Source organism: Aquarana catesbeiana, linkage group LG04, assembly GCF_042186555.1.
Source record: "Aquarana catesbeiana isolate 2022-GZ linkage group LG04, ASM4218655v1, whole genome shotgun sequence".
In the NCBI taxonomy this organism is placed as follows: Eukaryota; Metazoa; Chordata; class Amphibia; order Anura; family Ranidae; genus Aquarana; species Aquarana catesbeiana.
The window spans coordinates 551,998,307-552,022,216 of NC_133327.1; the positions used below are offsets into that span (position 1 = coordinate 551,998,307).

Consider the following 23,910-nt stretch of genomic DNA (forward strand, 5'->3'; position numbering starts at 1 on the left):
GCACTGTGTACATTACAGGCCTCCCCTCAGACCAGCACTGTGTGCATTACAGGCCTCCCCTCAGACCACTTGATTTGTTTGACGACTCCTGTAGAGGTGCTGCCGTAGGCGCCTTGCTTGCCGCAGACTCAGGTCCAGAGCGCCCCGATGCATCATCGTCCACCTCAGGCGTGTCAGAAAGATTTTGAAAGCTTCGGGATCCCCGTGTACCCAGAGCGGTAGAAGGAGGCCTCCGGCCCTTTAAGGGGCGGAGCCACTACCCTCTGTAGCCGTCAATCCACCAGCAGACTTGCCAGGCTGCATCAACCTTATAGAAGCAGCAGAGGGTACCAGAACCTTCCTGCTGCATGAAGCCGGTCTCTTCCCCTGCTAAGCCTCTCTCCCAGCCATAGGGGAGGAGGCCGTTCGCTCCGGATCCCTAAAGAGCTTCCGTGTAGGGGAAACACACGGCCTCAACTCCCGGCGGGCTCCGAATCCACGTAGTGTCCTCCCAGTGCTAGAGGGGACAGGGCTCCCGCCGCTGCAGATGGACGCCCACTAGGGTTGCCACCTTTTCTTTAAGCCAAACCCGAAAATTTTAGCGCCATTCAGAGTACGGGGTTCAGGAGTGCGTTACGTTCAGAGTACGGGGTTCAGGAGTGCGTTACATTCAGAGTACGGGGTTCAGGAGTGCATTACATTCAGAGTACGGGGTTCAGGAGTGCATTACATTCAGAGTACGGGGTTCAGGAGTGCGTTACATTCAGAGTACGGGGTTCAGGAGTGCGTTACATACAGGAGTACGGGGTTCAGGAGTACGGGGTTCAGGAGTGCGTTACGTACAGGAGTACGGGGTTCAGGAGTACGGGGTTCAGGAGTACGGGGTTCAGGAGTACGGGGTTCAGGAGTGCGTTACGTACAGGAGTACGGGGTTCAGGAGTACGGGGTTCAGGAGTGCGTTACGTACAGGAGTACGGGGTTCAGGAGTACGGGGTTCAGGAGTGCGTTACGTACAGGAGTACGGGGTTCAGGAGTACGGGGTTCAGGAGTGCGTTACGTACAGGAGTATGGGGTTCGGGAGTGCGTTACGTACAGGAGTACGGGGTTCGGGAGTGCGTTACGTACAGGAGTACGGGGTTCGGGAGTGCGTTACGTACAGGAGTACGGGGTTCGGGAGTGCATTACGTACAGGAGTACGGGGTTCGGGAGTGCGTTACGTACAGAGTACGGGATTCGGGAGTGCGTTACGTACAGAGTACGGGGTTCAGGAGTGCGTTACGTACAGAGTATGGGGTACAGGAGTGCGTTACGTTCAGAGTACGGGGTTCAGGAGTGCATTACGTTCAGAGTACGGGGTTCAGGAGTGCATTACGTTTAGAGTACGGGGTTCAGGAGTGCGCTACGTTCAGAGTACAGGGTTCAGGAGTGCATTATGTTCAGAGTGCGGGGTTTAGGATTGCCTTACATGGAGAGTGAAGGGTTCAGGATTGCTTATGTACAGAGTGCAGGTGTGCATAAATCACAGGCAAGTTAATAACTTCCCTGTTCCAAGCTCTGTACCCAAATTTCTGAAACGCCACCCCCCCGCCCCCAGTGCAGAGCGCCCCTCCTTTTTCTCTTCCTGACCTTTATCCTCCACCCTGTCCAGTGCACAGCGCTCCTCTACCCCACAGAAGAGAAGTACTGTACCTTACTCCATGTCAGGCTGCCAGCGCAGGCTTCAGGAGATGCTGCGGGCACGAGACTGGAGTGTGCATACCCCGCCCCCTGCTTTTCCTCCTCCTCTGTTGTAGATGCAGGGTGAACACCATCGTCCCTCCAGTAATGAATGGTCAGATCCTCCAGGTCCCGGTGCAAACCAGCGAGCATGACGCCAACTACGTCGGGCCCCTATATCCGACCGCACTATAACAACACCAGGGAATTGTCAAATTTGACATCTCACAAGGTCCCTCGTGGCCCTAAACCCCATGTCATTCCTCTCCCCACGGAGAGCACCAGAACATCAGGAGGCCGGTCAACTTTAGAATAATAATGGAATTTGGGAAGAACACAACCCCCAATACCCAACCATTTTAGGACAGCCTCGCGCCACGGAACGCCAAGTTGCCTTTCTTCGGGCCGTGCATTCGCTCAGATTGCCCTCCCCCCAGAAGACGTAAGAGTCTCCCAAAAACCACACAAGGCCCTGAGGAAATCCTGTAACAAAAAAAACTAAATAAAAAGAAAAAACATAGAGCCCAAGGAACAAATACCAAAACAAGAAAAGAACAATAAACAACATTACAGCATATGTGGGCGGACATAAATTTTAAATTGGGTCAGACTCCCACCTCCCTATATGTCTCACCACTTGCTGACTCAGACCCCAGCGAGCCACCTCCGCAGCTGCCCCCACCCGAAAGGAATGAGTATTAAACTGGGAAGCTGTTCTGCCCGCCTCAACCAAACAGCGCTTGAAAATCACCACAAACTGAAAACGCAACAGGGATGATCCATCCACATGTCGCAACAAAGGCCCCTGTACTGACCCCCTGATCTGCACATAACGCTGTACAGCTAAAACCGGACACACGGTCTCCGGAAGCACTTTGAACAACGTCACGGCCGCACCTTTGCCTAACTGGTCAGTTTTTGATCTGCTGATATGGAGCTGGACGCTATTGGCAGTGACCTGAATATCCACAAACATCAACCCTCCCACACTACACTTGTTCTTGCTCACCAAATCACCAATTTACAGAGCCCCAAAAAAAGCTAAGGCAAAAATCGCTGTAAATAGCTGCACCTTATAAGGGGAGGTACAAACCCTGGGCAATATCCCCACCAGCTCCTGGAGCAACTCAAATGACACCGGGCGCCTTGTATACAGTACCACACACCCACGTCAAAACCCTTTCATGGCCTGTCGCACCATGAAGTCTTTGGTAACGTCATGCAGGCCCTGCAGCTTGAAAAGAAAAGCTAAAGCAGCCAACCTCCTGCTCATTTTGGATACGGATGTGCCCACTGTGAACTCCGTCCCGATAACATACAACAGCAGGGAAAGTCTGTCCTGATCCGAAAAGCAACCACCAATGGAACTTACCAATCCGGACCATTCCCTCCAAACTGACGAGTACGCTGCCCAGGTACCCTCACTCACCGAGCATTGCACCAGGGCACCAGCTATTCCAATGCCAGTCTCCACAGATATGCGGGACAAGGTACCGCCAACCTCCGGAACCTGTCCCACTGAAAAGGAGACAAAGCATCAGCAATGGAATTCTCCACTCCCGGTACATGCACAGCTTTCACAAAACAGTTCAAACTTAAACAACTAAGAACAAGGTAACACAGCAACCGCACCACTGGTGGAGATGAGGCAGACAGACTGGACACAATCGCAACCACCCCCATTTTATCACAATGAAAGCAAGCCCGGCGATTCTGAAACTGAAATGCCCAAATAGCTACCACCACAATCGGGATAAGCTTCAATAGAACCAGGTTGCTCAAAAATCCTGCGACTCGCCATATCTCATGCCACGCTGCTGCACACCACGTCCCGTGACAATATGCCCCGAAACCAAAGCTGCCTGCAGAATTGGTATACGGGTCAATGTCAAAAGCTGACACCACCAGAGCCATCCACAATAACCTCCAGTTGTAAGAAGTCAAAAACTAATCCCACACCCGCAGATCAGCCTTGTGCTCGCCCGAAAGTCTAATGTAGTGATGCTGCAATTTCACCCCCGAAGTGGCAGCACAAAGGCCACGGCAGAAAATGCGCCGCATAGGTATGATGCTGCAGGCGAAGTTAAGCTTACCCAACAAAGACTGCAACTGTTTCAGCTTTACTTTCTTCGTCTGCAGGGCCACACCAACTCTGAGCTCCTGGGTTCAGGAGTGCGTTACGTTCAGAGTTCAGGAGTGTGTTACATTCAGAGTATGGGGTTCAGGAGTGCGTTACGTTCAGAGTACGGGCTTCATGAGTGAGTTACGTTCAGAGTACGGGCTTCATGAGTGAGTTACGTTCAGAGTACGGGGTTCATGAGTGAGTTACGTTCAGAGTACGGGGTTCATGAGTGAGTTACGTTCAGAGTACGGGGTTCATGAGTGAGTTACGTTCAGAGTACGGGGTTTAGGAGTGTGTTACGTTCAGAGTACGGGGTTGAGGAGTGCGTTATGTACAGATTGCACGGTTTAGGAGTGCGTTATGTTCAGAGTGCGGGGTTCAGGATGGCCTTATATGGAGATTGAAGGGTTCAGGATTGCTTATGTACAGAGTGCAGGTGTGTATAAATCAAAGGCAAGTTAATAATAAATTTCTGAACCGCCCCCCCCCCCCCCCCCCCCTGCAGGGCGCCCCTCTTTTTCTCTTCCCGGCCTTTCTCCTCCGCCCTGTCCAGTGCACAGCACTCCTCTACCCCACAGAGGAGAAGTACTGTACCTTACCCCATGTCAGGCTGCCAGCGCAGGCTTCGGGAGATGCTGCGGGCATGAGGCTGGAGTGTGTATACCCCACCCCTGCTTTTCCTCCTCCTCTGTTGTAGATGCAGGGAGAGCAGGGAGGGTTGTGTGTACAGCTGGGAGAGAAGCCACAGCCGCTGCAAGTTAGGATGTGCACTTGAAGCTGGAATTCGGGGCGGAGCTGGAGCGGCTGTTTTCCTCCCCCTACGCATGTATAACTGAGATCATTGAGGTGGCTGGGGGGGAGAGAGAGGGCAGAGAGCACAGACAGGCGCTGCGCAGCCACAGAAGGCGTCACTGGATCGGCACTGGCTAACATCCCCAGAACAGATTTACGTGACGGTTAGGTCTGAATGTATGTATCCAGGTTTCCGGTAGAGGCAAATCCGGGCATAAAGTGTCAAAACCCGGACTATCCGGGTCAATCCCGTACAGGTGGCAACCCTAACACCCACGTAGTGCTGACCCCCCGCTTGGAGAGCCAGCCGCCAGGGGGAGGAGGGAGGGTGAGTGCATGGCGTCCCCTCCTCCCGCTGTTCCGCCAATGACGGGGATTCCTCCCAGGCCCCTTGCTGGTACCAGAGGCATGTGGCACAGCAAGAGACACTGGAGGGTTCCGAGTGGAGCTCCCATGCTGCCGCCGGACCCGGGGGGTGTGAGAAGGGCTCAAGTGCTCAGATGGACGAATCCTCCTAGCTTGTTTGGAAAATGGGGGGGGACTGGGAGGAGACGGACCCCCCTATCATGCCCATCAGCTGCCGCTGGAGCCACTGCGGGCCTCTCACAGCAGCTGCAGCACGGACCTGGTCCCATAAGGCCTCCAGGTCACTCATCCTGTACGTTTTTCTCCGCAGGGATATAGCAGGAACTCTTCACCTCAGCTGAACTTTTCAGAATGACTACCCATTAACTCTTGCACAGAACTACCCTTGCAGCTCCATCCTGACCATCTGACCCCTCAGCCACCAATCAGGTAAGCTACGCCCCTACCACACTAACTACAGAGTTCTTTAACCCTTCTCTGACCTGTTCCTCCCTTAATCATGCCGACCCTCCATCTATTCTCTCTTCTTCGGGTCGCACTTTATAGAAATATTCCTACTAATCACACAATTGTCATCACAGACTGCAGCACCGTGTCCTGGCTTCAATTCTAGACAGGGCTTTATTGCATGGAGTGTATGTGTTCTCCCTGGGTGCAGGTCACCCACTTCTGTGTAAAACCCAACTACAAGAAATTTGAAAATGATCCCTTTAAGTGTGGTTGCACCGGCACTTCTGTTTATAAAGGCTTAATGTAAACAAGGTAATCCATTCACTTATTAAAAAATAGTCAAACATAAAAACCAGAACCAGAAGTGCGCCGCGACTTTGCGTGTCACCGGCTAGATCTGACGTCACAACCCGCCTATGTATATTCTTCCCTCTCTTTGCGAATACCTTACATGAGCAAATCTTCATCTGCAAATAAAGAGCCACGTGGGAGGACTACAAAATCCAGCATTTGAGACGATTCACAAAGCGCAAAAAGACTTCTGTCATGGGAGCCTATGACAGCTGGTAAATGAGTGGGCACATAGGAGGGGAGCACGGATTGCACCAATTTATGTTTACAGCACCTGGCACTACAGCACTTTAATCACAATGGAACTTTAATATTCATTAAGAAGATCACTAATTATGATGGACTTTTTTTTTGGACATTTGGCCAATTGAAGGCATGAGTTTAATGTGTTTATGAAATTTTTTTATGTTTACTAATATCAGTTATCTATTGAAATTACGATTCATAGCGAGTGCGCTCTTTACACGTATGCACAGTAAATATAAGGCGGCAGGATCACGTACCTGTATGTGATCCTACACTTCCGGGTCTGGAGCATGCACTTACATCACCGGCAACCTGCTCGGCTGAGCCAATCAGTGGGTTCGGCGGACGCCGATCGTTTGGGAGACAGGCAGAATGGTGGTCTGCCTATGTAAACAAGGCAGACCGCCGTTCTGTCAAAAGGGAAGGCTGTGATCCTGTGTTCCTACAAAGCAGGAACACGGATCTCTGCTCTCTTATAGTAAAAACACCTCCCCCACACAGTTAGCAAGCACTCCCTAGGCACACATTTAATCCTTTGATTGCCCCTGATGTTAACCCCTTTCCTGACAGTGTCATTAGTACAGTGACAGTGCATATTTTTAACACTAATCACTGTATTAGTGGTCCCCAAAAAGTGTCACTTAGTGTCCAATTTGTCCGCCTCAATATCGCAGTCCAGCTATAAGTCGCTGATCTCTGCCATTACTAGTAAAAAAAAAAAAAAAAAAAAAAATTTAAAATTCCAGAATATATCCTATAGTTTGTAGACGTAATAACTTTTGCGCAAACCAATCAATATACGCTTATTGGGATTTTACCAAAACCATGGAGCAGAACACATATTGGCCTAAATTGATGAAGAAATCTGATTTTTTTTTCCATTTTTTTTTTTATGCGTTTTATAGCAGAAAGTAAGAAATATTGTTTTTTTTGTTTTTTTTTCAAAATTGTCTGTCTTTTTTTGTTTATAGCGCAAAAAATAAAAACCACAGAGGTGATCAAATCTACCAAAAGAAAGCTCTATTTGTGGGAAAAAAGGACAATTTTATTTGGGTACAGCATTGCAGGATCGCGCAATTGTTAGTTAAAGTAACACAGTGCGGTATTGCAAAAAATGGCCTGGTCATATAGAGGGTTAACCTTTCGGAGGGGAAGTGGGTAATATGACGCTGTATGCAGGGAGCCTTGTGTCTGCAGACAACTATGAAATCTGAACTGGTATGATCCTTGATGACCTAGCTGGTAGTAGTCACTTTAAAGGAGAAGTAAAGCCAAAGCTCATTTGGCTGTACTTCTCCTATGGATCACAGCAGTGCAGTTTGTTCTGCACTCCTGTGACCCGTTTCCAGCACACAGCAAGCTGACTTCACAGAGCCAGTCCAGGCTTGGGCAAGATAGCAATAATGGAGTCGGAATTCACCCAAATGCCTGGACCGTCACCTGGCTCAGGCTCTCAGCGAGCCACAGAGCCTGAGCCAGCCACTTCCACCCCCTCCACAGCCCAGCGCTCCAGTGAGCGAGGAGGGGGCAGAGCAGAGAGCAGTGACTGACAGTCACTGCTCTCTGCTCAGAGAGCACTGAGGACCAGGGCTGGCCCTAGAATGGGTCCCGTTGGGTCCATGGGACCCAGGCGGCACTTGAGAGTGGTGGCAGAGGCGGCTCTTCATTTAGCTTCTTAAACACTGTCTGCACCTTTGCCTTAGAGCGCCAAGATGGGGCAGCCTCCAGTCCGATCTGACTCCCGCTCCATCCAGGCAGCAGGGTGGGTAATCTGAATGTATAATCGCTGTGCCGTTGTTCGGGTGTGCAGAAGAGAGGCTGATCCCAGATAGAAGCAGGGCTTTGCATTCATTCAGAAAATGAAAAATATTCTATGAATGGCGCATGTGACGAGAAAGTAACCTCCTGTGTTCAGAATGCAGCAGGGCAGCCTCTTGGCATGGGATCAGTGGAGATTACTGGAGCAGTGATAGTAGTGTATATTTCCAGCTTCCTGGGACAACCCAGGTATGGTATTATACATAGTTACATTGACCCAAGCTGGACCATTCTAACTATGTAAAAATATTCATACCTGGAATTATTCTTTAAAGGCAGTTTCACACTGCTATGCTGCGGTGTGGCCACAATGCAGGCAGAGCACAGTGTACATGTGTTTTTTTCATGCGGGTTACCCGCGGATTCCCATAGACTTCTATTAGATTGTGTATTTTCTGAAAGCGCACCAAAAGTCCTGCATGCTGCATCTTTTGTGGGTTTTCAGAAAACGCACCAAAAATGTGCGATCTTATAGAAATCTATTAGAATCCGCGGATAAACCGCATAAAAAAAAAAACTTTCTGCATCTGCACTGTGGCCCTTTTTGTAGCCAAAACTGTAGATTTTAATATGTCTGCAAAACGAAATAACTCTCAAACAACCGAAAAGTTGAGGTAGACATATCTAGGTCCACGGTATAATATTCCTCTATTCTAAAATTCTGCTCTTTATCAAACATTTTTCCATATTGTTAATTATTGTTAACAGAGAAATTATTTATAAGGAAGATCAGACAGAAATTATTTGATAATAAAGGTAATAAATGTAAACGGAAAATCTGATTACTTGTTAAGGAAGATCACCCGGCTGTTGTATGGGACGTTTTTGTGCATCACTGGTCTGCAAAGAAGGAGCTGCAAGATCAGAGCATTGACAACAATGCAGGTTGTATCGTCTTGTTAATATACAAACTGATGACGTATTGGTGACTAGGATGGCATACTCACATCCCCACATCGCAGATGAGATCGGTGGTCACCGGAGACTCCAGCAGCTTCGCCAGGACTTAGAAAGAATGAAGGATTGTATCGGACTCCAAAAAGTGATCTGAACAGCCGTAACCACTGCGTGAAGAGTGATTAATAACATATAGGCACTGCTCGCTGGAATTGATTCACTGGGATTAAAGCTGAACTTCCAGGCACAGAACTTTCCATTTAAAAATATCTCTTAATAGCCACAAAGGATATAAATCTAATTTGTGTGTGATAAATGCCTTTGCAAACCCAGATATCACCTTGTAAAAGTAGCAGTAACATCACTGTGCTGTACATAGCCTGTGCTGTAGGAGGGGCCAAGTAGGCTCCACTTACTACAGGCTGCCTGCAAAAAACTACAGGAAGCGGGGCGTAGCTGAGACCAGTCATCCTGTAGAAGAAGAACTGCAGCAACTGGTCTTGCACAGAGATAAACACTCACACTGTATTACTGCACAGATCTGAAAGAAATATACAAAGCACTCCAAGATTCAATAATAATAATTAGATAATATTCTCTCTCTCTCTACTAATGTCCTTATCTGCCAGAATAAGCTGTGATCATTGTCCCTACCATGTTCCTTCTTTCTAGGGACCAAGCAGGATACACTTCCTTTATTGCCAAGTTTAGTCCCCTTCTTCTGCTCTCTGTCTTTACACTAAGGGGGTCTTTTTATGAAAAAAAAAATGCTGTATGAATGTGGCAAACATTTGCACAGCCAGCACAACAAAAAAATTTGATGAATATTACCGATGACCATGATTTCCATTTAGTGGCCATAATGCATGATTTTTTTTAAATACCTTAAGCAGGAATCTACTACATTATGGCCACTAGGAGGTAGTGCTGATGATCAAGGGACAAAATTGTCATATTAGACAAAATATGTTTATTTTACAAAAAAAAAATGGTGGTGGCTGTGCGAATGTATGTCACATTGGTACAATAAACGTTTTTATAAATAGAAAGAAAAGTGTTGGCTCTGGACACATACACCAAACCATACAGCTCAAACAACTTCTAGACCCAAGAGGACTACTACAAGCCTGTTCTTACCTACTGTCACCACTGGTCCAACCACCCCGTGTCTCCACCCCCCTTCTTGATTCTATTGTAAAATCAAAGTGTTACTTAAGTCCCATACACACGATTAGATTTTCTGCAGATTTTTGTCTTCAGATTTAGCAAAACCATGTAATGCAAGGGCCTGCCCGATTGCATACAAATTGAACCTCTTAAAGCTTGGCCTCATATTATATGGTTTTGGTAAATCTGAAGACAAAAATCTGCAGAAAATCTAATAGTGTTTATGGGGTCTAAACCCAGAAATATGAAAATAGTTCATCCGCCCCAACCCCCCACAGTGCCCACAGCTTATAAATCTTTTTACGTTCAAATATTGCCACTATATACACCTTTTTGGATGATCTGTATACCACTGCTATATGATGAACTGCACAGTTTCTTCAGTGCTGAGGGTTCAGGTAGGAGATTTCAACTACAGCCTGTACACACACCCACATGTGTGATATCAATATCATGTGACCTGGCTAGCTCTGAGAACAAGTACATTTTCTCTCCAGCATAAAAGGCACAACTGAGCATGTGCAGGTTGGCTACCCTGCCTGTTTTATCTGGCCTTCCCCAGATAAACAGTGCAGGAGGGGGAGGATCTATGCATACAGGATAAAACAACCTTTTTATACAATGCAGAGGATTAACCCCTTAAGTTCCACAGTGAATATAACAAGCATGATATGCTGCATATACAGACTGATTTTACTATTGTTGGTTTAGTAACACTTTAACATTTCTATAGTTGACAGATCTGGATCCACAGGTGACCCTAACTTTAGTTATGTGAATTGTTATTTATGTTCCCTTCATTATTCTACTGCAATCCTGAAAGCCTTCACTTACTTAAATGAAACTAGTTAACAGATATTCAGGATCGGAGGGATTATGCCCCAGCAGAATGATTCAGAAGAGGAAAATCTCCACTTGCTCAATACCGCCAGAGGCGGCAGAGTCCGACCCCTCGCTCTGTACCGCCAGAGGCGGCAGAGTCCGACCCCTCGCTCTGTACCGCCAGAGGCGGCAGAGTCCGACCCCTCGCTCTGTACCGCCAGAGGCGGCAGAGTCCGACCCCTCGCTCTGTACCGCCAGAGGCGGAAGAGTCCGACCCCTCGCAGTAATGGCCGTACAGGGGGCAAGTATACTAACATTCTTAGGACCCGCTGCATACATTTGCCAGCTGGGATGCATTAGAAGAGGCTATGCAGTCATGCACTGAGGGTTGTGTAAAGCACCTGCATGCACACGGACGTTTGCTCCAAACGTAGATAGTGTTATGTGCATATGTGGGTAGTTTAAGCAACGGCACATGGCCACATACAGCCGCCTTTTCTAATGCATCCAAATGGGAAGGTGTAGGCGATGGCAGCAGGTCCTGGCAATGCCAGTACACAGGCTCTGTACGTTGTACAGCAAGTTTAAGGATCATATACACGGACATAATAAAATACTGATATCTATGCAGGGATTGCTGGCAGAGCCAAAAAATACCTACCGTATTATGGGCTGTAGTATTGCTACCGTGTACATGCGGTACATGCGTTTAGGCTCATTTACATAATATGCAGTTGAACACATTTTTAAATGCATTTCGAGCCCATATGCAGGAAAAATGTGTTTTAGATTTTTATACTATTGTGGTGCTTTCACATACATTTGAAAAAAAAAGTACAGCATGGTACATATTTTTTTACAAATAAATGTCCTGGAGTGCACGTGAATGAACATACAGTGGGGACGGAAAGTATTCAGACCCCCTTACATTTTTCACTCTTTGATATATTGCAGCCATTTGCTAAAATAATTTAAGTTCATTTTTTTCCCTCAATGTACACACAGCATCCCATATTGACAGAAAAACACAGAATTGTTGACATTTTTGCAGATTTATTAAAAAAAAAAAAAACTGAAATATCACATGGTCCTAAGTATTCAGACCCTTTGTTGTGACACTCATATATTTAACTCAGGTGCTGTCCATTTCTTCTGATCATCCTTGAGATGGTTCTACACCTTCATTTGAGTCCAGCTGTGTTTTATTACACTGATTGGACTTGATTAGGAAAGCCACACACCTGTCTATATAAGACCTTACAGCTCACAGTGCATGTCAGAGCAAATGAGAATCATGAGGTCAAAAGGAACTGCCCGAAGAGCTCAGAGACAGAATTGTGGCAAGGCACAGATCTGGCCAAGGTTACAAAAAAATTTCTGCTGCACTTAAGGTTCCTAAGAGCACAGTGGCCTCCATAATCCTTAAATGGAAGATGTTTGGGATGACCAGAAGCCTTCCTAGAGCTGGCCATCCGGCCAAACTGAGCTATCGGGGGAGAAGAGCCTTGGTGAGAGAGGTAAAGAAAAACCCAAAGATCACTGTGGCTGAGCTCCAGAGATGCAGTCGGGAGATGGAGAAAGTTGTAGAAAGTCAACCATCACTGCAGCCCTCCACCAGTCGGGGCTTTATGGCAGAGTGGCCCGACGGAAGCCTCTCCTCAGTGCAAGACACATGAAAGCCCGCATGGAGTTTGCTAAAAAACACCTGAAGGACGCCAAGATGGTGAGAAAGAAGATTCTTTGGTCTGATGAGACCGAGATAGAACTTTTTGGCCTTAATTCCAGATTGCTCAGGACCTCAGACTGGGCCGAAGGGTTACCTTCCAACAAGACAATGACCCTAAGCACATAGCTAAAATAACGAAGGAGTGGCTTCACAACAACTCCATGACTGTTCTTGAATGGCCCAGCCAGAGCCCTGACTTAAACCCAATTGAACATCTCTGGAGAGACCTAAAAATGGCTATCCACCAACGTTTACCATCCAACCTGACAGAACTGGAGAGGATCTGCAAGTAAGAATGGCAGAGGATCCCCAAATCCAAGTGTGAAAAACTTGTTGCATCTTTCCCAAAAAGACTCATGGCTGTATTAGATCAAAGGGGTGCTTCTACTAAATACTGAGAAAAGGGTCTGAATACTTAGGACCATGTGATATTTCAGTTTTTCTTTTTTAATAAATCTGCAAAAATGTCAACAATTCTGTGTTTTTCTGTCAATATGGGATGCTGTGTGTATATTAATGAGGAAAAAAATGAACTTAAATGATTTTAGCAAATGGCTGCAATACAACAAAGAGTGAAAAATTTAAGGGGGCCTGAATACTTTCCGTCCCCACTGTAAATGCACCAGAAATGCAGTACATATAAAAATAGGCATTGCAAATACTCTACAAAAGCACTGCAAATGCACCACTAATGCATTACAAATGCCTGTGAGCCCCCGTTCACATCGACACGATTTGACATGCGATTTGATAGGTCAAATCGCAGCCTATTGCCGGTAATATGAGAGTCCTAATTGGTGCAATGCAGACTTTTCTGAGCCGCATGTGGCTTTGAACTTGCATGATTTCAAAGCAGTGTTCAGTGTGAACAAGGGCTAAACCCATGTGCTCAACTGCACACTGATCATTCAGAGCCAGTTCACATCAGGAATCACAAAAGGAACATGCCATGCGTTCATTCATTTGAATAGGATGAAAACACACCAGACTGCAGCAAAAGTAGTGCATGTGCTACTTTTAAAAAGCGCAACCTGATCGCCTGGTACTTCTTTACCATGTGATCATCCGGTGTTTGCACACTGCATTTGCGACCTACAGTACAATTGGGGTGCAGATCGCAAGTGAAGTGCGTTTAAAAACACAGATTTCCCACACTGCGTTCTGGTGTGAACGAGCTCTTACACCAGATGCAGTCGAACGTAAGTGCAGGAAAAATGTAAGTTTCTCAATGAGCCTAGATTACACCATTGCGGAGCTTTCATGTGTGTTTAAAAAAGTCCAGCACCCAGCATCTGTATGTATTGCAACGCACCACAAACACATTTAGGCTGGGCTCACACTACTGCCAGATGCGGCTTGCAGCAGGGGTCTGGTGCGTCCCTGTTCTCTGTTTGATTATGAAAATAGTTGTCAACTATTTTAATAATCGATTAATCGGCCAGCCGATTAGTTGGCCTGCATACAGAACGCATTATTTGTTTACATATCAGGAAATACAGTGAAGCACACATACAGCTCAGTACCCCGTCCATACATGTCAGTAAGTGCCTGAGAACTTGTAAATGTGTGGGGAGCAATGCCTCATGGGACATGTAGTCCTGGGCAGGAAGTGAGTGGTTCTAAAGGCAGAAGTTTTTTTACCTTGCTAAAGGGGAACTCTATACTATACTTTGCAGCTTGCTATTGATCCACTCTGATGACAGGAGGAGCCAGAAGCGTCGGCAGGAGACCCCAGAAGAGGAGAGTCAGGGCTGCTCTGTGTAAAACCATTGCATATTTGGAAAGGGTCAGGGACTTTTTTCAGCGCAAATTGGTGCTTTTTTTTGCTTGTTTGGTTCAATAGACTTCAATGAAGAAGCTGCAGAAAAGCATGTAGTACGTTTTTGCCGCGATTTGCGTTTTTAATCTGCCCAATAACAATTTGGCCAAAAAAAAGCATATATAAGCATATATATGCAAAACGCAAATCGCAGCATAGGTGTGAATAGCATAAATGCAGCATTGGCGTTAACCGAACCTTATGCTTGCCATACACGTATCGATTTTCGGACGAGAATATTCATCCGAAAAAGCTTTGTACATTCGCTGAAAACAAAACAAAACAAAAAAAGAGCGACAATTTTGAAAAAAAAAATATATATTTTTACTTTTTGCTATAATAAATATCCAAAAAAACAAATTTCTTCATCAGTTTAGGCCAATATGTATTCTTCTACATATGTTTGGTAAAAAAAAAATAAAATAAAATCGCAATAAGTGACTTCACTTCCACATGTCAGTCCCGATTTTGGACGCGATTTCACAGACATCTGTGTGGGTTTCTGCACAGATGTCAATGTAAATCGCACCCTGAAATTGCAAAAAGTAGTACAGAAACTACTTTTTGAAATCGGTGCGGTGCCGCAAATACAGTGTCGCACCGATTGGAACAGTGCCATTGACGCCGATTTTACATGTCAAAACGTCAGACGCGCACCGGCGTTATCGATGCAGAGAGCAACTGGGACATATGTGGATTGCCGATGAGGCAAGGATTTTATGCATGTATATATTATACCAATGTGAGTAGAATTTAACTGGATTTTGACAACTGAGTTTTTTTTTTTTTTTTAACATTTTTTTATTCTAACCTGGCGTTGGGCTTTAAAGTGGAGTTCCGCCGGGAAAAAAAAGTCAGCAGCTACAAAAAAAGTGTAGCTGCTGACTTTTAATAATTGGACACTCACCTGTCTTATGGTCCAGCGATGCCGGTGTACGAAGCCCCACTCCGCTCCGAGGCGCCAGCATTCTTACTGTGGGTGGCTGGGAGGGAGGGAGGGGGGAGAGGTGATCTTCCTTCCAGTGCTGCGGAGCCCCGGGTGGAAGTGGTAGCTGGATGCCACTAAAAAGAGGGTATCCGCTCCCCCCCCCAAAAAAAATGACATGCCAAATATGGCATGTCAGGGTGTCACCTGCATTTTGGGTGGAACGCCATCCAAAACCATTTTAACCATAAACATTTCTAACATAGATAGAAACTTGCACAGCCCATAAAATATCATGCTTTGAGCAGTCCAGGCTACCTTAAAGTGGTCGTAAACACTTACATACACAGAGATTAATCAAATCCTCCTATATAAGTTGTACTGGTTTATCTGCAGTTTTCTCTTCTTTTCAAAGTGTTGAATGCATAAAACTTGTCTAAGATTTAGGAAAAAAGGGGGTGGAGAGCTGATATTACACACTGCAGAGCTGAGTGAGGAGAGCTCTGAAAGCTGATTGGAGGGAAGAGACATACCCTAGTCCACACAGCTCAAAGAAACAGAGCTTAAGCTGTCAACAAAGGCTGTGTGCTGGACTTCCCTCCCCTGTCACCATTTTTCTCTTGGTGTCAGGAAAACTTGTCAGAAGTGACTCATGCTGATAGCAGAAGAGGGAAGCAGCACACACAAAAGACACTTAGTGCTCTTAATTAAGACAAGTACACACTATAGAGGGATATGCTTTTTTCATATTTTGTATCTGGGGTTTACAACCACTTTAATGAAGGATTTGCCATTCTAGTGCAATCATGCATTGTGCTCATACCATGGTGCACTGCCCTGCTCGACATTCTCTCCCTTTACAATACGGCCCTGAATGGACAATATTAGCTCTTCCTCTTCCTTGTCTTTCAATTTCTTCTGTTCAGAGAGAGGCCTCTGTCCACACACTGTGGAGGAGAAACAAAGCAGACAACATCATTAACAATGACAGCCGTGGAGTTATCTATTCCAAGAAAAAAGTCAACCAAGATAATGTGGATAGCACACAGGTAAATCAGTTTTTTGACATAAGAGACTTATGGAGGTATTTTTAAATGATGTAACAGATTCCCAATATCTCAATAAACAGAACCTGTCACAAAGGCATTGGGGGAGATTTACTAAAACTGGACAGTGCAAAATCGGCTGTAGTTCTGCATAGGAACCAATCAGCTTCAAGTCAAAACTTAATTGAACTAGCTGAAGTTAGAAGCTGATTGGCTACCAAGCAGAGCTGCACCAGATTTTGCACTCTCCAGTTTTAGTAAATCAACCCCATCCACCAGTCAGGGGCACCTACATACCAAAATGTTGCTTGCACTACACGTTATGCATTGCTGTGCAAGCCAGAGAGAGCAATTATTTTAGGGCTGTTATACTTCTTTAATGCCATCCTAATGACCTGTAGGGGATTATAAAGTGTCTGCCAATGAAAAAATATAGGGTGTCAAAGTCTATCTTTGTTTTATGGCAACGCTCAGTTTTAAAACTTCACATATTGCATATCTATTTGCCTGGCGCAACTTCATCTTTTATATTTTGCCAAAACCTTGGATAATAGATGGTGTCCGTTTGCCCTAAAATGAACTTTAGTGTAATTTTTTATAAAAAAAATAAATAAATAAATTGCGTTTGAACTGCCATTGTGCAAATATTATGGGACATAAATTGGAAATATCATTATTTTACTTGCCAGGGTCTCTGCTTTAGGAAAATATATCATGTCTGGGAATTTTCTGTTATCTTCAGTAACCACCTTAAATTTATTTGAAAACAGGTGTGTAAAAAACAAAACTGTCACTGGCAGAGAAAGGGTTAAACTGGCCAAGTTCAAATTTGTATAAATTGATGCGAATATTACACTGTATATGTCTGTAGAATGAAAGTAGGGGGAACACAATAGTGCCCCCTACCTATGGGAATGAGGAACAAAACAAATAGGCAGTATAAAGGTACAGTTATTTAATTGGTTACTTACCAATTAAAAGAAAGAAGAAGTTATAAAAGACATCAGACCAACGGTTATAAATCAGAACAACGGCTGCAGCAGAAGAAGAGGCATCCTCTGTGTTGTTCTCCCTCTCACCATGCATTATTTACTGCATCAGTTGATGGAGAAGGCCTCTGCTCCTGATAGCGATGCTTGGATGCGATTCTGCTTGTCTTCCGCTCCACCCATGGCTTCTTTGCCGCCTCTTCCTCCTCCATTGTCGGCTTGTGTTCCTGGCTTGCCTCCTCCGGTGTGTTCCACGCCACTCGCCGCCACCGCTGCTTCTTCCTCTCCCCCTTTATGTCTTCCGGTCCAGGCGGTATCTACACCCCTGTATTTCCTCTTAATTTGGCTCCTCCTCCAGTGCAGCTCCTTTCTGTGCCCTCGGCTCCTTCGAGTGGCCAATTCTCTGTCCCGCCTCCGATTCCTGAAGTTTCCCCTCCTCTGGCCTCTGTTCGCAGTACAGATGTAATATGCGATGCGGGAGCATGCGCCGTGAAGCCTGGACATCAGCAACAGAGCAGACAGAAGCCGGTTCGCCGGATTGATTCCCGGGGACCGCCAGCATCTAAAAAAAGGAGAGGTATTGGTATTAATGTGATTCCTTCCCTGCGCTCAAACTCTGCTTTATCTGAGGATAATATGGCTATTGAAACTGTTAATGCATTCTCCTCCAATGCCTCAACTGATGTTTTCCCTGTATCTACTTGCCCACCCAATTTATTATTACGAGCTCCTTCACTGAATAATGAGCATTCTAATGTTAACCCCTTAATTTCATCAGGTAGAAATTCTTCTAATGTTACATATTTAGCCGAGTCTTGTCAGTCTACATCATTGTCGTTTGAAAACCATATGCCCACAGTTTCTTTACCTCTTGTTAAATTTACCAGATGCTGTGTCACATTCATCACAACCAGCGGAAGTTTTACACAAGTCCACTGAACTGACTGCATCTCAACTTCTATATCGCAGATTGATAATAATGGCGAGTCTGAACAATTACGTTCATTATTGCTTTCTTTTAATTCTTTTACTGATTATTTTAAAAGATGTCTTGGTAGCTTGCCTTCTTGTTCTGACAATTCTTTATTGCAGGCATGGAAAGATACGGATGTATCAGCTTCTCCGGTAATAGTGTCAAATATGTTACCCCTTGTGCCTTCGTCTCCTGCGCCTAGGCAGGTTTCTGTTACTTTGGTTCCAGAAAGCTGTTTTAAGGAGGTGATGGTACGATGAATCATTTCGACAAAAATTGGTGGTTCACAAAACCTTGAAATGGGGATCTAAAGATATGGGTTTGTGGCTAAACCTCTTGATCCCTAGGAAACAACGCCACCCCAGTTTTTTCAGCCCGTGCCTTTTAAAAAAGGTTTATTCTTCGGGTTCAGTGAAGGGCAATGTAAATTGCCCAATTCAAGTCAGTACAAACATGCATGCGCTACTTGTTCAGGAGCTCATCCTGCTCTTCTCTGCTTCAAAAAATTATCTTCTGCTTCTACGTCTCATTCTAGAGATAATTTTCGTTCTGGTAATAATGCCTGTGAAGTTAACTGCCATGTTGCCATTTCTTCAAATTTGGCCAGACCGTCCGACCGCGGATCTATTAAAGGTTTTTCTGTTGGTTTTCAATTACTAGAATTTACTGGAATGGGTTGTGTTTGTTAGGATAAGCTCCCTTCAGTTTGCCGCTTCCCCAACATAGTTTCCGAAAATAAATTTGAAAGAAGTTAGAGGGTAGAGTTGATGGCCCCTTTCAGTCGCCACCATTTGAGAAATTTGTAGTTTCACCTCTTGGCTTGATACAGTTTTCATTTGACACATCACTTCTCGTATCCTTCTGGTTTATTTCTTAACGATGCTATTGATCCTGTTACGAGTTTTGTTTCTTATACATTGTTTGATGATGCAGTGGTTAAAATCTATATGCTTGTAAGGTCTGCTTTGCTTGCAAAAGCGGATATTAAAGCGGGAGTCCGGCGACCAAATTTTTTTTTTTTTTTTTTTTTAGGTCATTGAGACACTTTGCTAACCCCAAAATAATACTCACAGTTTGGGTGTAATATTTGCGCCTCTGTCTGTTTTCGTACTGAAGAATAACTTAAAAAAAGTGATGCTGGCTGTTTCCATCTTGCTTGTGGGCATGTGAAGCCCACAAGCATTGATTTCCTGGATGCGGTGAATGCTGTTCATTCACAGCTTGTTCACACGCATGATCATTGTTTCCGCACTGAATCTTGGGAAGCCTGACACTAAGCTCCCAGGAGGCAATAAACACGCCTACTCCCATGGGAGTAGGAAGGAAGTGCCACAATAAAGTACAATATAAAGGTAATTACAGCGATAAAAAAAAATTTTGTGTGGCATTTGAACATCTATGCAATTAACTGAAGGGGGTAAGATTAAGTTAAAAATTTGAGTGGAACCCCGCTTTAAGTCAGCTTTCCACCTGTTACCAATCGATCGTTCAGCTTTAAATTCTCTTGGTTTTTGTTTTGACAAAGCCTATTATTGTGATAAATGCTTGCCCATAGGCTGCTCCTTATCTTGCAAATATTTTGAAGCTTTCGCTTCCTTTCTTCAATGGACGGTGTCGTTTCAAGCAGATTCTACTCACATAATAAACTATTTTATTTTATGATTTCCTATTTATGGGTCCGGCTGATTCTTCACATGGTCTATATTTAGAGAAGTTGTCATTTGTAGACATTTTGGTGTTCCCCTAGCTGAGGACAAATCAGTTTGACCTACTACTTGCCCCAAATTTTGGGCATTACCATTGATACGGCCTTGATGGAGTGTTGTCTCTCTCATGTTAAAATATGCTGTTTGCGTGCTTTAGTCTCTCTTATTCTTTCTAAACCTAAAGTGACGGTTTGAACATTACATTACAAGATTTGCTTGCATTTGCGACTCGGATCATTCCAATTGGTCGGGTTTTTTCTAAAAGGTTATATAAAGCTATAGGGGGTTTTAAATCTCCTTATCATTTTTTACGCATCACTAAACTGGTTTCGGATCTTTTAGTTTGGGTTGAATTTTTGGCATCTTACAATGGTTGCTCTTTCTGGCAAACCCCCTTCTGTGATGCCTCTGCGATTTCGTTGTTCACTGATGCAGGAGGATCTATTGGTTACGGTGTGTTTTGGCAAGGTCGTTGGTCCATGGATTTTTGGCCTACTTCTTGGATAGAGAAGGGATTGACTAAAAATATTGTGTTACTTGAGATATTTCCTATTTTTGGTAGCCCTAGAGCTTTGGGGTAATCAACTGCGTGATTCTCGTATTTTATTTCATTACGATAACAAGGCTGTTGCTTTTGCAATCAATTGTATGTCATCTAAATTTTTACCTGTTTTGGCCTTATTGAGACGTTTAGTTTTCAAATGCCTTGCCTTTAACTTATGGATTAAAGTAAAATATATTCCTGGTAATGTTAATATTGTTGCTGACTCTTTATCCCAATTTTAGTTGGATCGATTCCTAAGTTTGGTGCCAGATGCGGATCTGCTTGGTTCTCCATGCCCGGAGCAGTTATGGTTGGTGGTTTGTCCTCGGTGACTGCAGCTGTTACAAATTCTTTAGCCGCATCCACGTGGGCGCAGTACAACACCACATAGTCTTTGTGGTGCTCTTTTTTAAACTCTGTCCATTTGCCTATTCATTCCTTCTCCAAACTATTGGTTTTGTCTTTTCTGGATTCTTTAATGAGTAGATCCTATTCTTATTCTCATTTAGTGGAAATTTTGGCTGGTATTTCATTTCTTTTTTTTTTTCTTTTTTATTATTATAAAATGAAAGGTTTTCCTCCTTGCTCAAATTTCTTTTCTGTTACACAAGCCCTTAAAGGATATCGTATGCAATATTTTCAAGTTGATGACAGGGTGCCGATTACATCTGCTATTTTACATCGCCTTTTAGTTGCTTCTTTGACTATTTGTTTTTCGGATAACAAAGCTCTTCTTTTTGCCTCTGTTTTTTTGGAGCGTTTTGTATTTCCAAATTGTTGCCAAAATCTTCTATGTCTTCTGGGGGCCTTTTATTCCCTGATGTTGTTTGAATGTTGATTGTGTTTGGATCTTGTTACGTTTTAGCAAAACAAATGAATTAGGGAAAGGACGTTGGATTGTCGTTTATCAAATTCTTGGATCCTCAATCTGTGTTTTTTCATTATTATAAAAAATACTTACCTTTTAAAGAGATGCCTTTGCCAAATTGGTTTGGGTCACTGACGTATAACTTTGCATTCTTTTCCAATTGGTGCTTGCCAGGGCTGGCTCAGCCCTTCCTTCTCTGAGCTGGCCGCTCAGCTGTCGGCTAATTGCCAGCTCTCATCTCTCTCCACAGTTAACCAGCTGTTGTGGATCTGCTCGTCAGTCCCGCCTACTTAAAGATCTCCAGCTCACTTCATTCCTGCCTTCACCTTGGTCACATCACAAGAAACCATCTCCTGCGTTCCTGTTTAAAGACTGGCTTTGTTGATATCCCCTCTGGCTCCTTATCCTGCTTGCTGTTCCTCTACTTGGATCCCTAACTTCTGGCCAGGCTGATTACCCGATCTGGTTACTGAACTCTGGCTTGGCTGATTACCCGATCTGGTTACTGAACTCTGGCTTGGCTGACTACCCGATCCGGTTACTGGACTATGCTTTGACTACCCTTTGACTTACTCTATTTACCTTTTTATTTTTATTTATAACGAGTGTGATTTTACTGTACTTCTGTCTCGGTCTGGTGCATGGTTTCTGACAGCGCTGCAACTGAGGCCGCTAGGTTGGGTTTGTCCTCATCTGCTATCAAACGTCTGGGTGGTTGGAAATCTGATTGTTTTCAGTCATATGTCAGGCCTAACTTATGTTTTTTCTGATTTTTTGTAGGATCCCCATATTATATTTGGATTATAGGACATTCTTTCGTATATTTGGCAAACATACGAGCTTCCTTGAAATGTTATAGATTTAACTTGGATCTTGACAGTGCAGCTTTTGAAATCTTTTGGTACGGCTGCAGAGGCATGTCCTGGTTCGATCTTCGTCCTCCTTTGACTACTTTGTTTTCCTCTTGGCCGCCTCCTGCAGTTATCATTTTACATTTATCTGGCAATGACTTAGGCTCTTATAAGACGTTAGATTTAATTGCTCAAATTAAGGTTGATCTTTTGCATCTTCATGTGGTTCTGCCATCCATGATTTTGATTTTCTCTGAGACTGTTCCAAGGATCAAATGGTTACTCAATCCAGAACTTATAAATTTGGAGAAGATCCGTAAGCGGGTTAACAGAACAATAGCGAAGTTTATGCCTTTGATTGATGGGCTATGCTGTTATGTTGATCTGGTAGGTGGTTTACCTGGGTTTTATCATTTTGACCAGTCCATCTATCTGGCATAGGTTGTGATATTCTAAACCTTGATTTTCAATCTTGTATAGAGCTGGCCGTGGCCTGGGTGGGGTGCCAGGCTCGTTTGAGTTAAAGAGCCTGGCATGTGAGATAGTGGTTTTATTGATGTAACAATGTTGGTTCAAGCTTTAATAGCTGAATCATTGGTATGATATTATCTTATGTAAGGTTATTATAAATGTTTTATTATTGTAATAAATTGGTTATTATTGGTAATATATCGTCATGTCAATAATAAAGGGTCGCGGCCATTTATACCACATTTTAAGTCTAATGGTATTTTTTATATTCAATAGTATATATAGATTTAAAAATAACATTTGAGTTTGGTCTCCAGTCCCATGAAAGTAAGGGGAACACAATAGGCAGTTTAAAGGTACAGTTATTTAATTGGTTACTTACCTGTCCGGTGATATTTTAAATTCTGTAAGATTCTACAGTTTGTCAGGTGGCTCAACGAACCTATAGAGGAAAAAAAAAAAAAGAGGTTATAAAAGACATCAGACCAATGGGTATACTTCAGAACAACGGCTGCAGCAGAAGAAGAGGCGTCCATCCCTCCCCTTGTCGCGGTCCTTCCTTATGTGTTTTTTATCCCTTCTACGGAAGGGGATAGTGGTTTTACTGATGTAACAAGGTTGGTTCGAGCTTTAATAGCTGAATCATTGGTATGATATCTTATGTAAGGTTATTAAAAATGTTTTATCATTATAATAGATTGATTATTATTGGTAATATATTGTCATGCCAATAAAGTGCCACGGCCATTTATACCACATTTTAAGTCTAATGGTATTTCTTATATTCAATAGTATATATAGATTTAAAAATAACATTTGAGTTTGGTCTCCAATCTCATGATATCTGGGGTAGGAATTTTTGTAAAATAAAGTCTGATCTTTAATAGAAATGGGCTAAAAGGGTGAATTTCTAAGCGTGCGAGCAGACACCTCAGGTCGGCAGACAGAAGTAAACAACCTCATGCCAGGCATCACACCAAAGTGACAGTTGGTGGCTAGCTGAGAGGACACAGACACTGGGAGCTCCAGGATTTCTGTTATATTTCAGCAAGATTACAACTTTTCTGCTATCAACAACCTGAAAAGTGGATCAGGTCTTCAACTGGGGATCAGTGGACCCTTTTCTCCTTCTGCCGTATGCCTTTTCGAACTCCAATAGGAAGGAGAGAGTGAAGGACATCATGGCAGCTGTGAAGCAGCTCCAGAGAGGAAAGGCTGAGAAGACTAAGGCTCTTGAACAGCTTCTAGACATGGCTACAACCTTCT

The 23,910-nt window shown here is 44.2% G+C and overlaps 1 long non-coding RNA gene across 1 annotated transcript in view; it reads right to left on the minus strand.

Moving 5' to 3' along the window:
• The window catches only part of LOC141140586 (uncharacterized), a 73,564-nt gene that overhangs the window by 22,641 nt on the left and 27,013 nt on the right, over positions 1 to 23,910 (minus strand). The window contains exons 2-4 of the long non-coding RNA XR_012243957.1: positions 23,027 to 23,086; positions 17,214 to 17,793; positions 16,020 to 16,143 (exon numbers count right to left, since the gene is read on the minus strand). This is a non-coding gene — a long non-coding RNA (uncharacterized lncRNA). The remainder of the gene's footprint in view (positions 1 to 16,019; positions 16,144 to 17,213; positions 17,794 to 23,026; positions 23,087 to 23,910) is intronic.